The sequence below is a fragment of the Dendrobates tinctorius genome, unplaced genomic scaffold (assembly GCF_039654945.1).
Source record: "Dendrobates tinctorius isolate UK_male_01 unplaced genomic scaffold, ASM3965494v1 ptg000251l, whole genome shotgun sequence".
In the NCBI taxonomy this organism is placed as follows: domain Eukaryota; kingdom Metazoa; phylum Chordata; class Amphibia; order Anura; family Dendrobatidae; genus Dendrobates; species Dendrobates tinctorius.
In genome coordinates, this window is record NW_027361918.1 from 11,182,326 (window position 1) to 11,194,951 (window position 12,626).

Sequence of the window (12,626 nt, forward strand, 5' to 3'; positions counted from 1 at the left end):
AGAAAATGCTGAGAGGTCGCGAATCTCCTTCTGGTCCTTTGGCACGAGTTGTACTGGGATTTAGGATTTTGACTAGTGTTTTTGATCCGAGACACGTTTGCTGTTGACAGAAAAGTTCAGTTGATATGCAATGATGAAGTTTATAAATCACAACTATTTAGCAGAGGTTGGTTTCGATCCATCGACCGCTGGGTTTCACAATGTGAATTATGGCCTACAAATACAGTCGGGCAATTTTCTAGCAAACCATTTCTATGTATGTAGAGAACCAGACTGGGGGAGTAAAAAAAACTTACCTAGTTTGTAGAAAAAAGTTGTAATGCAGCACAATCCCAAGCAAAAAGATTGACCTTTTATGGTTTGGTTTGAATATAGAAAATGCTGAGAGGTCGCGAATCTCCTTCTGGTCCTTTGGCACGAGTTGTACTGGGATTTAGGATTTTGACTAGTGTTTTTGATCCGAGACACGTTTGCTGTTGACAGAAAAGTTCAGTTGATATGCAATGATGAAGTTTATAAAACACAACTATTTAGCAGAGGTTGGTTTCGATCCATCGACCGCTGGGTTTCACAATGTGAATTATGGCCTACAAATACAGTCGAGCAATTTTCTAGTAAACCATTTCTCTGTATATAGAGAACCAAACTGGGGGAATGAAAAAAAACTTACCTAGTTTGTAGAAAAAAGTTGTAATGCAGCACAATCCCAAGCGAAAAGATTGATCTTTTATGGTTTGGTTTGAATATAGAAAATGCTGAGAGGTCGCGAATCTCCTTCTGGTCCTTTGGCACGAGTTGTACTGGGATTTAGGATTTTGACTAGTGTTTTTGATCCGAGACACGTTTGCTGTTGACAGAAAAGTTCAGTTGATATGCAATGATGAAGTTTATAAAACACAACTATTTAGAAGAGGTTGGTTTCAATCCATTGACCGCTGGGTTTCACAATGTGAATTATGGCCTACAAATACAGTCGTGCAATTTTCTAGTAAACCATTTCTCTGTATATAGAGAACCAAACTGGGGGAATGAAAAAAAACTTACCTAGTTTGTAGAAAAAAGTTGTAATGCAGCACAATTTAGCAGAGGATGGTTTCGATCCATCGACCTCTGGGTTATGGGCCCAGCACGCTTCCGCTGCGCCACTCTGCTTGTGTTAACAGATGTACAGAGTAAAATTCTAATGACTGTTTGTGTTCAGGTCGATGACATGTAAATTTTCAGCCATTACATATTTGTTGGCGACTAGAGTACTCCTGGGGTTCTGCAATTGTTTCTTTGTTTTTTTTTGCTTTCTTGTGTCATATTATTGTTGAAAATCATTAGAGGAAATGGTGTCTGACCATTGTTTAAGGTTCCGGTTAAAACTGGTGGGTGCGTCCGGCTGTTAGACGAAAGTTCGGCAGGCGTTTGTGTCTCTGTGGCGCAATCGGTTAGCGCGTTCGGCTGTTAACCGAAAGGTTGGTGGTTCGAGTCCACCCAGGGACGTTGGTTCCTTTTGCTTGGGTAGCATGCTACAGTTGAAGACGTTTTCACATTGGTGCTCAGCATCTCCATAAAGTAAAAGCACTGTTGCTGCCTAAGTTTTGAATTCACAAGGCAAACTGGAGAAAAAACTTTCCGGTTGTGTTTCTGTCTACATGTCCAGAAAGAGCATAGCTGTCTGGTATTTGCCAGAAGGTTGAAAACATCTGATAGAATACACAAAACTTCCTTCGAGCCGGAATTGAACCAGCGACCTAAGGATTGCTAATTTAGATCTACAGTCCTCCGCTCTACCAGCTGAGCTATCGAAGGCTTGATTTAGCCATTGTTGAAAGTCTTCAAGGTTTGGACGTGTGTGCCACGAGCAGGTGGCATAAACAATTCACTCGGCCAACTGAAAAAGGAATCCAAAGATTGTATTGGAGAATGCGGGCATCGATCCCGCTACCTCTCGCATGCTAAGCGAGCGCTCTACCACTTGAGCTAATCCCCCATGCCCGACGAACGCCATTATCAGTTTCACGCCACACCATGTCACAGTTTACTTATAGTCAAATGTGCCATTGAGTGCTTTTTTTTTTTTTTTTTTTTTTTTTTTTAAGTACAGATTCCTTTCTCCCATATTTGAAGAACATCTACGGAGTTCACAATGTGAATTATGGCCTACAAATAAAGTCGAGCAATTTTCTAGCAAACCATTTCTACGTATGTAGAGAACCAGACTGGGGGAGTAAAAAAAACTTACCTAGTTTGTAGAAAAAAGTTGTAATGCAGCACAATCCCAAGCAAAAAGATTGACCTTTTATGGTTTGGTTTGATTATAGAAAATGCTGAGAGGTCGCGAATCTCCTTCTGGTCCTTTGGCACGAGTTGTACTGGGATTTAGGATTTTGACTAGTGTTTTTGATCCGAGACACGTTTGCTGTTGACAGAAAAGTTCAGTTGATATGCAATGATGAAGTTTATAAATCACAACTATTTAGCAGAGGTTGGTTTCGATCCATCGACCGCTGGGTTTCACAATGTGAATTATGGCCTACAAATACAGTCGGGCAATTTTCTAGCAAACCATTTCTATGTATGTAGAGAACCAGACTGGGGGAGTAAAAAAAACTTACCTAGTTTGTAGAAAAAAGTTGTAATGCAGCACAATCCCAAGCAAAAAGATTGACCTTTTATGGTTTGGTTTGAATATAGAAAATGCTGAGAGGTCGCGAATCTCCTTCTGGTCCTTTGGCACGAGTTGTACTGGGATTTAGGATTTTGACTAGTGTTTTTGATCCGAGACACGTTTGCTGTTGACAGAAAAGTTCAGTTGATATGCAATGATGAAGTTTATAAAACACAACTATTTAGCAGAGGTTGGTTTCGATCCATCGACCGCTGGGTTTCACAATGTGAATTATGGCCTACAAATACAGTCGAGCAATTTTCTAGTAAACCATTTCTCTGTATATAGAGAACCAAACTGGGGGAATGAAAAAAAACTTACCTAGTTTGTAGAAAAAAGTTGTAATGCAGCACAATCCCAAGCGAAAAGATTGATCTTTTATGGTTTGGTTTGAATATAGAAAATGCTGAGAGGTCGCGAATCTCCTTCTGGTCCTTTGGCACGAGTTGTACTGGGATTTAGGATTTTGACTAGTGTTTTTGATCCGAGACACGTTTGCTGTTGACAGAAAAGTTCAGTTGATATGCAATGATGAAGTTTATAAAACACAACTATTTAGAAGAGGTTGGTTTCAATCCATTGACCGCTGGGTTTCACAATGTGAATTATGGCCTACAAATAAAGTCGAGCAATTTTCTAGCAAACCATTTCTACGTATGTAGAGAACCAGACTGGGGGAGTAAAAAAAACTTACCTAGTTTGTAGAAAAAAGTTGTAATGCAGCACAATCCCAAGCAAAAAGATTGACCTTTTATGGTTTGGTTTGATTATAGAAAATGCTGAGAGGTCGCGAATCTCCTTCTGGTCCTTTGGCACGAGTTGTACTGGGATTTAGGATTTTGACTAGTGTTTTTGATCCGAGACACGTTTGCTGTTGACAGAAAAGTTCAGTTGATATGCAATGATGAAGTTTATAAATCACAACTATTTAGCAGAGGTTGGTTTCGATCCATCGACCGCTGGGTTTCACAATGTGAATTATGGCCTACAAATACAGTCGGGCAATTTTCTAGCAAACCATTTCTATGTATGTAGAGAACCAGACTGGGGGAGTAAAAAAAACTTACCTAGTTTGTAGAAAAAAGTTGTAATGCAGCACAATCCCAAGCAAAAAGATTGACCTTTTATGGTTTGGTTTGAATATAGAAAATGCTGAGAGGTCGCGAATCTCCTTCTGGTCCTTTGGCACGAGTTGTACTGGGATTTAGGATTTTGACTAGTGTTTTTGATCCGAGACACGTTTGCTGTTGACAGAAAAGTTCAGTTGATATGCAATGATGAAGTTTATAAAACACAACTATTTAGCAGAGGTTGGTTTCGATCCATCGACCGCTGGGTTTCACAATGTGAATTATGGCCTACAAATACAGTCGGGCAATTTTCTAGCAAACCATTTCTATGTATGTAGAGAACCAGACTGGGGGAGTAAAAAAAACTTACCTAGTTTGTAGAAAAAAGTTGTAATGCAGCACAATCCCAAGCAAAAAGATTGACCTTTTATGGTTTGGTTTGAATATAGAAAATGCTGAGAGGTCGCGAATCTCCTTCTGGTCCTTTGGCACGAGTTGTACTGGGATTTAGGATTTTGACTAGTGTTTTTGATCCGAGACACGTTTGCTGTTGACAGAAAAGTTCAGTTGATATGCAATGATGAAGTTTATAAAACACAACTATTTAGCAGAGGTTGGTTTCGATCCATCGACCGCTGGGTTTCACAATGTGAATTATGGCCTACAAATACAGTCGAGCAATTTTCTAGTAAACCATTTCTCTGTATATAGAGAACCAAACTGGGGGAATGAAAAAAAACTTACCTAGTTTGTAGAAAAAAGTTGTAATGCAGCACAATCCCAAGCGAAAAGATTGATCTTTTATGGTTTGGTTTGAATATAGAAAATGCTGAGAGGTCGCGAATCTCCTTCTGGTCCTTTGGCACGAGTTGTACTGGGATTTAGGATTTTGACTAGTGTTTTTGATCCGAGACACGTTTGCTGTTGACAGAAAAGTTCAGTTGATATGCAATGATGAAGTTTATAAAACACAACTATTTAGAAGAGGTTGGTTTCAATCCATTGACCGCTGGGTTTCACAATGTGAATTATGGCCTACAAATACAGTCGTGCAATTTTCTAGTAAACCATTTCTCTGTATATAGAGAACCAAACTGGGGGAATGAAAAAAAACTTACCTAGTTTGTAGAAAAAAGTTGTAATGCAGCACAATTTAGCAGAGGATGGTTTCGATCCATCGACCTCTGGGTTATGGGCCCAGCACGCTTCCGCTGCGCCACTCTGCTTGTGTTAACAGATGTACAGAGTAAAATTCTAATGACTGTTTGTGTTCAGGTCGATGACATGTAAATTTTCAGCCATTACATATTTGTTGGCGACTAGAGTACTCCTGGGGTTCTGCAATTGTTTCTTTGTTTTTTTTTGCTTTCTTGTGTCATATTATTGTTGAAAATCATTAGAGGAAATGGTGTCTGACCATTGTTTAAGGTTCCGGTTAAAACTGGTGGGTGCGTCCGGCTGTTAGACGAAAGTTCGGCAGGCGTTTGTGTCTCTGTGGCGCAATCGGTTAGCGCGTTCGGCTGTTAACCGAAAGGTTGGTGGTTCGAGTCCACCCAGGGACGTTGGTTCCTTTTGCTTGGGTAGCATGCTACAGTTGAAGACGTTTTCACATTGGTGCTCAGCATCTCCATAAAGTAAAAGCACTGTTGCTGCCTAAGTTTTGAATTCACAAGGCAAACTGGAGAAAAAACTTTCCGGTTGTGTTTCTGTCTACATGTCCAGAAAGAGCATAGCTGTCTGGTATTTGCCAGAAGGTTGAAAACATCTGATAGAATACACAAAACTTCCTTCGAGCCGGAATTGAACCAGCGACCTAAGGATTGCTAATTTAGATCTACAGTCCTCCGCTCTACCAGCTGAGCTATCGAAGGCTTGATTTAGCCATTGTTGAAAGTCTTCAAGGTTTGGACGTGTGTGCCACGAGCAGGTGGCATAAACAATTCACTCGGCCAACTGAAAAAGGAATCCAAAGATTGTATTGGAGAATGCGGGCATCGATCCCGCTACCTCTCGCATGCTAAGCGAGCGCTCTACCACTTGAGCTAATCCCCCATGCCCGACGAACGCCATTATCAGTTTCACGCCACACCATGTCACAGTTTACTTATAGTCAAATGTGCCATTGAGTGCTTTTTTTTTTTTTTTTTTTTTTTTTTTTAAGTACAGATTCCTTTCTCCCATATTTGAAGAACATCTACGGAGTTCACAATGTGAATTATGGCCTACAAATAAAGTCGAGCAATTTTCTAGCAAACCATTTCTACGTATGTAGAGAACCAGACTGGGGGAGTAAAAAAAACTTACCTAGTTTGTAGAAAAAAGTTGTAATGCAGCACAATCCCAAGCAAAAAGATTGACCTTTTATGGTTTGGTTTGATTATAGAAAATGCTGAGAGGTCGCGAATCTCCTTCTGGTCCTTTGGCACGAGTTGTACTGGGATTTAGGATTTTGACTAGTGTTTTTGATCCGAGACACGTTTGCTGTTGACAGAAAAGTTCAGTTGATATGCAATGATGAAGTTTATAAATCACAACTATTTAGCAGAGGTTGGTTTCGATCCATCGACCGCTGGGTTTCACAATGTGAATTATGGCCTACAAATACAGTCGGGCAATTTTCTAGCAAACCATTTCTATGTATGTAGAGAACCAGACTGGGGGAGTAAAAAAAACTTACCTAGTTTGTAGAAAAAAGTTGTAATGCAGCACAATCCCAAGCAAAAAGATTGACCTTTTATGGTTTGGTTTGAATATAGAAAATGCTGAGAGGTCGCGAATCTCCTTCTGGTCCTTTGGCACGAGTTGTACTGGGATTTAGGATTTTGACTAGTGTTTTTGATCCGAGACACGTTTGCTGTTGACAGAAAAGTTCAGTTGATATGCAATGATGAAGTTTATAAAACACAACTATTTAGCAGAGGTTGGTTTCGATCCATCGACCGCTGGGTTTCACAATGTGAATTATGGCCTACAAATACAGTCGAGCAATTTTCTAGTAAACCATTTCTCTGTATATAGAGAACCAAACTGGGGGAATGAAAAAAAACTTACCTAGTTTGTAGAAAAAAGTTGTAATGCAGCACAATCCCAAGCGAAAAGATTGATCTTTTATGGTTTGGTTTGAATATAGAAAATGCTGAGAGGTCGCGAATCTCCTTCTGGTCCTTTGGCACGAGTTGTACTGGGATTTAGGATTTTGACTAGTGTTTTTGATCCGAGACACGTTTGCTGTTGACAGAAAAGTTCAGTTGATATGCAATGATGAAGTTTATAAAACACAACTATTTAGCAGAGGTTGGTTTCAATCCATTGACCGCTGGGTTTCACAATGTGAATTATGGTCTACAAATACAGTCGAGCAATTTTCTAGCAAACCATTTCTCTGTATATAGAGAACCAAAATGGGGAAGTGAAAAAAACTTAGCTAGTTTGTAGAAAAAGATGCAATGCAGCACAATTTAGCAGAGGATGGCTTCGATCCATCGACCTCTGGGTTATGGGCCCAGCACGCTTCCGCTGCGCCACTCTGCTTGTGTTAACAGATGTACAGAGTAAAATTCTAATGACTGTTTGTGTTCAGGTCGATGACATGTAAATTTTCAGCCATTACATATTTGTTGGCGACTAGAGTACTCCTGGGGTTCTGCAATTGTTTCTTTGTTTTTTTTTGCTTTCTTGTGTCATATTATTGTTGAAAATCATTAGAGGAAATGGTGTCTGACCATTGTTTAAGGTTCCGGTTAAAACTGGTGGGTGCGTCCGGCTGTTAGACGAAAGTTCGGCAGGCGTTTGTGTCTCTGTGGCGCAATCGGTTAGCGCGTTCGGCTGTTAACCGAAAGGTTGGTGGTTCGAGTCCACCCAGGGACGTTGGTTCCTTTTGCTTGGGTAGCATGCTACAGTTGAAGACGTTTTCACATTGGTGCTCAGCATCTCCATAAAGTAAAAGCACTGTTGCTGCCTAAGTTTTGAATTCACAAGGCAAACTGGAGAAAAAACTTTCCGGTTGTGTTTCTGTCTACATGTCCAGAAAGAGCATAGCTGTCTGGTATTTGCCAGAAGGTTGAAAACATCTGATAGAATACACAAAACTTCCTTCGAGCCGGAATTGAACCAGCGACCTAAGGATTGCTAATTTAGATCTACAGTCCTCCGCTCTACCAGCTGAGCTATCGAAGGCTTGATTTAGCCATTGTTGAAAGTCTTCAAGGTTTGGACGTGTGTGCCACGAGCAGGTGGCATAAACAATTCACTCGGCCAACTGAAAAAAGAATCCAAAGATTGTATTGGAGAATGCGGGCATCGATCCCGCTACCTCTCGCATGCTAAGCGAGCGCTCTACCACTTGAGCTAATCCCCCATGCCCGACGGACGCCATTATCAGTTTCACGCCACACCATGTCACAGTTTACTTATAGTCAAATGTGCCATTGAGTGCTTTTTTTTTTTTTTTTTTTTTTTTTTTTTTTTTAAGTACAGATTCCTTTCTCCCATATTTGAAGAACATCTACGTAGTTCACAATGTGAATTATGGCCTACAAATACAGTCGGGCAATTTTCTAGCAAACCATTTCTATGTATGTAGAGAACCAGACTGGGGGAGTAAAAAAAACTTACCTAGTTTGTAGAAAAAAGTTGTAATGCAGCACAATCCCAAGCAAAAAGATTGACCTTTTATGGTTTGGTTTGAATATAGAAAATGCTGAGAGGTCGCGAATCTCCTTCTGGTCCTTTGGCACGAGTTGTACTGGGATTTAGGATTTTGACTAGTGTTTTTGATCCGAGACACGTTTGCTGTTGACAGAAAAGTTCAGTTGATATGCAATGATGAAGTTTATAAATCACAACTATTTAGCAGAGGTTGGTTTCGATCCATCGACCGCTGGGTTTCACAATGTGAATTATGGCCTACAAATACAGTCGGGCAATTTTCTAGCAAACCATTTCTATGTATGTAGAGAACCAGACTGGGGGAGTAAAAAAAACTTACCTAGTTTGTAGAAAAAAGTTGTAATGCAGCACAATCCCAAGCAAAAAGATTGACCTTTTATGGTTTGGTTTGAATATAGAAAATGCTGAGAGGTCGCGAATCTCCTTCTGGTCCTTTGGCACGAGTTGTACTGGGATTTAGGATTTTGACTAGTGTTTTTGATCCGAGACACGTTTGCTGTTGACAGAAAAGTTCAGTTGATATGCAATGATGAAGTTTATAAAACACAACTATTTAGCAGAGGTTGGTTTCGATCCATCGACCGCTGGGTTTCACAATGTGAATTATGGCCTACAAATACAGTCGAGCAATTTTCTAGTAAACCATTTCTCTGTATATAGAGAACCAAACTGGGGGAATGAAAAAAAACTTACCTAGTTTGTAGAAAAAAGTTGTAATGCAGCACAATCCCAAGCGAAAAGATTGATCTTTTATGGTTTGGTTTGAATATAGAAAATGCTGAGAGGTCGCGAATCTCCTTCTGGTCCTTTGGCACGAGTTGTACTGGGATTTAGGATTTTGACTAGTGTTTTTGATCCGAGACACGTTTGCTGTTGACAGAAAAGTTCAGTTGATATGCAATGATGAAGTTTATAAAACACAACTATTTAGAAGAGGTTGGTTTCAATCCATTGACCGCTGGGTTTCACAATGTGAATTATGGCCTACAAATACAGTCGTGCAATTTTCTAGTAAACCATTTCTCTGTATATAGAGAACCAAACTGGGGGAATGAAAAAAAACTTACCTAGTTTGTAGAAAAAAGTTGTAATGCAGCACAATTTAGCAGAGGATGGTTTCGATCCATCGACCTCTGGGTTATGGGCCCAGCACGCTTCCGCTGCGCCACTCTGCTTGTGTTAACAGATGTACAGAGTAAAATTCTAATGACTGTTTGTGTTCAGGTCGATGACATGTAAATTTTCAGCCATTACATATTTGTTGGCGACTAGAGTACTCCTGGGGTTCTGCAATTGTTTCTTTGTTTTTTTTTGCTTTCTTGTGTCATATTATTGTTGAAAATCATTAGAGGAAATGGTGTCTGACCATTGTTTAAGGTTCCGGTTAAAACTGGTGGGTGCGTCCGGCTGTTAGACGAAAGTTCGGCAGGCGTTTGTGTCTCTGTGGCGCAATCGGTTAGCGCGTTCGGCTGTTAACCGAAAGGTTGGTGGTTCGAGTCCACCCAGGGACGTTGGTTCCTTTTGCTTGGGTAGCATGCTACAGTTGAAGACGTTTTCACATTGGTGCTCAGCATCTCCATAAAGTAAAAGCACTGTTGCTGCCTAAGTTTTGAATTCACAAGGCAAACTGGAGAAAAAACTTTCCGGTTGTGTTTCTGTCTACATGTCCAGAAAGAGCATAGCTGTCTGGTATTTGCCAGAAGGTTGAAAACATCTGATAGAATACACAAAACTTCCTTCGAGCCGGAATTGAACCAGCGACCTAAGGATTGCTAATTTAGATCTACAGTCCTCCGCTCTACCAGCTGAGCTATCGAAGGCTTGATTTAGCCATTGTTGAAAGTCTTCAAGGTTTGGACGTGTGTGCCACGAGCAGGTGGCATAAACAATTCACTCGGCCAACTGAAAAAGGAATCCAAAGATTGTATTGGAGAATGCGGGCATCGATCCCGCTACCTCTCGCATGCTAAGCGAGCGCTCTACCACTTGAGCTAATCCCCCATGCCCGACGAACGCCATTATCAGTTTCACGCCACACCATGTCACAGTTTACTTATAGTCAAATGTGCCATTGAGTGCTTTTTTTTTTTTTTTTTTTTTTTTTTTTAAGTACAGATTCCTTTCTCCCATATTTGAAGAACATCTACGGAGTTCACAATGTGAATTATGGCCTACAAATAAAGTCGAGCAATTTTCTAGCAAACCATTTCTACGTATGTAGAGAACCAGACTGGGGGAGTAAAAAAAACTTACCTAGTTTGTAGAAAAAAGTTGTAATGCAGCACAATCCCAAGCAAAAAGATTGACCTTTTATGGTTTGGTTTGATTATAGAAAATGCTGAGAGGTCGCGAATCTCCTTCTGGTCCTTTGGCACGAGTTGTACTGGGATTTAGGATTTTGACTAGTGTTTTTGATCCGAGACACGTTTGCTGTTGACAGAAAAGTTCAGTTGATATGCAATGATGAAGTTTATAAATCACAACTATTTAGCAGAGGTTGGTTTCGATCCATCGACCGCTGGGTTTCACAATGTGAATTATGGCCTACAAATACAGTCGGGCAATTTTCTAGCAAACCATTTCTATGTATGTAGAGAACCAGACTGGGGGAGTAAAAAAAACTTACCTAGTTTGTAGAAAAAAGTTGTAATGCAGCACAATCCCAAGCAAAAAGATTGACCTTTTATGGTTTGGTTTGAATATAGAAAATGCTGAGAGGTCGCGAATCTCCTTCTGGTCCTTTGGCACGAGTTGTACTGGGATTTAGGATTTTGACTAGTGTTTTTGATCCGAGACACGTTTGCTGTTGACAGAAAAGTTCAGTTGATATGCAATGATGAAGTTTATAAAACACAACTATTTAGCAGAGGTTGGTTTCGATCCATCGACCGCTGGGTTTCACAATGTGAATTATGGCCTACAAATACAGTCGAGCAATTTTCTAGTAAACCATTTCTCTGTATATAGAGAACCAAACTGGGGGAATGAAAAAAAACTTACCTAGTTTGTAGAAAAAAGTTGTAATGCAGCACAATCCCAAGCGAAAAGATTGATCTTTTATGGTTTGGTTTGAATATAGAAAATGCTGAGAGGTCGCGAATCTCCTTCTGGTCCTTTGGCACGAGTTGTACTGGGATTTAGGATTTTGACTAGTGTTTTTGATCCGAGACACGTTTGCTGTTGACAGAAAAGTTCAGTTGATATGCAATGATGAAGTTTATAAAACACAACTATTTAGAAGAGGTTGGTTTCAATCCATTGACCGCTGGGTTTCACAATGTGAATTATGGCCTACAAATAAAGTCGAGCAATTTTCTAGCAAACCATTTCTACGTATGTAGAGAACCAGACTGGGGGAGTAAAAAAAACTTACCTAGTTTGTAGAAAAAAGTTGTAATGCAGCACAATCCCAAGCAAAAAGATTGACCTTTTATGGTTTGGTTTGATTATAGAAAATGCTGAGAGGTCGCGAATCTCCTTCTGGTCCTTTGGCACGAGTTGTACTGGGATTTAGGATTTTGACTAGTGTTTTTGATCCGAGACACGTTTGCTGTTGACAGAAAAGTTCAGTTGATATGCAATGATGAAGTTTATAAATCACAACTATTTAGCAGAGGTTGGTTTCGATCCATCGACCGCTGGGTTTCACAATGTGAATTATGGCCTACAAATACAGTCGGGCAATTTTCTAGCAAACCATTTCTATGTATGTAGAGAACCAGACTGGGGGAGTAAAAAAAACTTACCTAGTTTGTAGAAAAAAGTTGTAATGCAGCACAATCCCAAGCAAAAAGATTGACCTTTTATGGTTTGGTTTGAATATAGAAAATGCTGAGAGGTCGCGAATCTCCTTCTGGTCCTTTGGCACGAGTTGTACTGGGATTTAGGATTTTGACTAGTGTTTTTGATCCGAGACACGTTTGCTGTTGACAGAAAAGTTCAGTTGATATGCAATGATGAAGTTTATAAAACACAACTATTTAGCAGAGGTTGGTTTCGATCCATCGACCGCTGGGTTTCACAATGTGAATTATGGCCTACAAATACAGTCGGGCAATTTTCTAGCAAACCATTTCTATGTATGTAGAGAACCAGACTGGGGGAGTAAAAAAAACTTACCTAGTTTGTAGAAAAAAGTTGTAATGCAGCACAATCCCAAGCAAAAAGATTGACCTTTTATGGTTTGGTTTGAATATAGAAAATGCTGAGAGGTCGCGAATCTCCTTCTGGTC

At 40.1% G+C, this 12,626-nt stretch overlaps 12 non-coding genes across 12 annotated transcripts; 4 read left to right on the plus strand and 8 right to left on the minus strand.

Annotated features, from left to right (window-relative positions):
• Positions 1–1,414: 1,414 nt before the first annotated feature.
• On the plus strand, positions 1,415–1,488 carry TRNAN-GUU (transfer RNA asparagine (anticodon GUU)). Its single transcript has one exon. It is a non-coding gene; the product is annotated as a tRNA-Asn (tRNA).
• A 223-nt stretch (positions 1,489–1,711) lies between these two features.
• TRNAY-GUA (transfer RNA tyrosine (anticodon GUA)) lies at positions 1,712–1,797 on the minus strand. The gene is given in 2 exon segments: positions 1,712–1,747; positions 1,761–1,797. It is a non-coding gene; the product is annotated as a tRNA-Tyr (tRNA).
• Positions 1,798–1,905: 108 nt separating this feature from the next.
• Positions 1,906–1,978, minus strand: TRNAA-AGC (transfer RNA alanine (anticodon AGC)). Its single transcript has one exon. It is a non-coding gene; the product is annotated as a tRNA-Ala (tRNA).
• A 3,236-nt stretch (positions 1,979–5,214) lies between these two features.
• TRNAN-GUU (transfer RNA asparagine (anticodon GUU)) lies at positions 5,215–5,288 on the plus strand. The gene has a single exon. It is a non-coding gene; the product is annotated as a tRNA-Asn (tRNA).
• Positions 5,289–5,511: 223 nt separating this feature from the next.
• On the minus strand, positions 5,512–5,597 carry TRNAY-GUA (transfer RNA tyrosine (anticodon GUA)). The gene is given in 2 exon segments: positions 5,512–5,547; positions 5,561–5,597. It is a non-coding gene; the product is annotated as a tRNA-Tyr (tRNA).
• A 108-nt stretch (positions 5,598–5,705) lies between these two features.
• On the minus strand, positions 5,706–5,778 carry TRNAA-AGC (transfer RNA alanine (anticodon AGC)). Its single transcript has one exon. It is a non-coding gene; the product is annotated as a tRNA-Ala (tRNA).
• A 1,741-nt stretch (positions 5,779–7,519) lies between these two features.
• On the plus strand, positions 7,520–7,593 carry TRNAN-GUU (transfer RNA asparagine (anticodon GUU)). Its single transcript has one exon. It is a non-coding gene; the product is annotated as a tRNA-Asn (tRNA).
• A 223-nt stretch (positions 7,594–7,816) lies between these two features.
• TRNAY-GUA (transfer RNA tyrosine (anticodon GUA)) lies at positions 7,817–7,902 on the minus strand. The gene is given in 2 exon segments: positions 7,817–7,852; positions 7,866–7,902. It is a non-coding gene; the product is annotated as a tRNA-Tyr (tRNA).
• Positions 7,903–8,010: 108 nt separating this feature from the next.
• Positions 8,011–8,083, minus strand: TRNAA-AGC (transfer RNA alanine (anticodon AGC)). The gene has a single exon. It is a non-coding gene; the product is annotated as a tRNA-Ala (tRNA).
• Positions 8,084–9,831: 1,748 nt separating this feature from the next.
• On the plus strand, positions 9,832–9,905 carry TRNAN-GUU (transfer RNA asparagine (anticodon GUU)). The gene has a single exon. It is a non-coding gene; the product is annotated as a tRNA-Asn (tRNA).
• Positions 9,906–10,128: 223 nt separating this feature from the next.
• Positions 10,129–10,214, minus strand: TRNAY-GUA (transfer RNA tyrosine (anticodon GUA)). The gene is given in 2 exon segments: positions 10,129–10,164; positions 10,178–10,214. It is a non-coding gene; the product is annotated as a tRNA-Tyr (tRNA).
• Positions 10,215–10,322: 108 nt separating this feature from the next.
• Positions 10,323–10,395, minus strand: TRNAA-AGC (transfer RNA alanine (anticodon AGC)). Its single transcript has one exon. It is a non-coding gene; the product is annotated as a tRNA-Ala (tRNA).
• Positions 10,396–12,626: the final 2,231 nt, after the last annotated feature.